Source organism: Lynx rufus, unplaced genomic scaffold (assembly GCF_022079265.1).
Source record: "Lynx rufus isolate CCGP_SWC_20201006 ecotype Redwood Valley unplaced genomic scaffold, mLynRuf1.p SCAF_5, whole genome shotgun sequence".
NCBI classification, from domain to species: domain Eukaryota; kingdom Metazoa; phylum Chordata; class Mammalia; order Carnivora; family Felidae; genus Lynx; species Lynx rufus.
Window position 1 is genome coordinate 131,904,457 of NW_025814867.1, and position 1,759 is coordinate 131,906,215.

A 1,759-nucleotide genomic window follows, 5' to 3' on the forward strand; every position below is an offset into this window, starting at 1 on the left:
TCAAAGACCATGTTTTGCTTATGATAGTGTCTTGCATAGAGTAGATACTCAAAATTGAATGGCATGGCAACTTCAAAATTGGCCTTTATCATCATCTTCACTTTATAAAGTCACATAGAAACCAGATTGAAAATTACATTCTGAGTTTCTGTTTATTAGTTTACTTACTGAAATATACACAGAGTACTTCACATGTAAACAAGAAATTTCTTTCTGTAGGACCAAAGCATTTTTAGTATATTTCTCTCTCTCTCTCTCTCTCTCTCTCTCTCTCTCTCTCTCTTCAGTTTTAAAGTCATAGACGGTTTATCTTTCTATAATTAGATTAGGAGGGAAAAAAACGAAGAACTCATTGGTAGCAGGAAGAAGCATGAGTCTTCTAGGATCTGGCATTTGAGGAGGTAGATATTCAGTTACTGTGCATTTCCGTTGTCTTTCCATGGCAGAACATACAGCAGAGACTTGGGAACATGCATGCCTGAAGCCAGGTTACTCTAATGTTCCATAACTATGTTGCTTGCTTTCAGAGCTCTTGTTGCCACAGTAGTTGACTGTGTCCCAGGCAAATGGGATGCTGGTCTGTTCCCATAGATCTTTATCCTAGTCTTCATCACAAGGAGGCTACTGCCACGTGCTCCCAGCTAGAGTCCCTTGTTCAAGGTTTCTGGTTTTGTTGACAACATCCTGCTCAATACAACTTATATTGTCACAGCTTGAAATATGATGAATGATTTTGGGTCAAGGAACCTGGTGGAGGGAGACAAGTAGCCAATTTGTTTGCGACATCAGGATGATTCTTTCTGTTCCTGGTAAGATGATAGGGAAATCTGTGGGCCCTGATCTAGTGGTTTTTATCATAGGGACACTATTATAGCTTTTCAGGGTCCAGGGAATCCATGTAAGTTTCTTCCATGTTGGAAATACAGGAGCTGAATCCAAGTGCCTGGTCGAGACACGCTCTCCCCACAGTTGCTTTCTCCCCACATCCGCGACCCAGCTTTAGTATGTTTTTCTTATTGTCACTTGGTTCTAGCAACTTTTCAGCTGGTTGAAATTTTTTTAAAAAATTTAAAGCAATAAGATACATATAACTACATAGTCAAATTTGTGTTTTGTATTCTCTCCAGACATGGTTCTTCACTCTTTTCATAGTTAGAAATCTTTCTTTTTTAACCTTTGACTTTAAATAATTTCAGACTTGCAAAAGAGTTTGAAAAATACTGTAGAAATTCTCTTATAGTTTTCAGCAGCTTCCCTAAATATTACCATTTTGCATAACCAGGATATAATTATTGAAACCAGGAAGTTAACACTGAGTCAATTCTATTAACTACTCTATAGTATAGACCTGGTCAAGTCTCCCTGGTTTTCTCATTAAGGTCCCTTTTCTTGGTCCAGGATCCAATTCTCAAGTCACCTTAGTCTCCTCTCATCTGACATCTCCTCACTTTTCCTTTGTCCGTCATGACCTTGACACTTATAAACAGCATGAGCCAATTATTTTGTAGAATGTCAATTTCAGGTCATCTGATGTGAAAGCAGTAATTATATCTTTTGAGAAATATATTCATGATCTAGGAATATTTGTGAGAATTATTTGGATGGGAAACATTTATTTCTTCAAATATTTGGTGAACGATAGCCTTAGTTTCCATGTGGTATAAGAGTGGATCTTTTTGACTTTTTTTAAGTTTATTTTTAAGAGAGAGAGAGAGAGAGGGAGGGAGGGGCAAAGAGAGAGGGAGACCAAAGATCTGAA

At 37.7% G+C, this 1,759-nt stretch overlaps 1 pseudogene; it reads right to left on the minus strand.

Annotated features, from left to right (window-relative positions):
* Positions 1 to 413: 413 nt before the first annotated feature.
* LOC124526184 (gametocyte-specific factor 1-like) lies at positions 414 to 913 on the minus strand (annotated as a pseudogene).
* Positions 914 to 1,759: the final 846 nt, after the last annotated feature.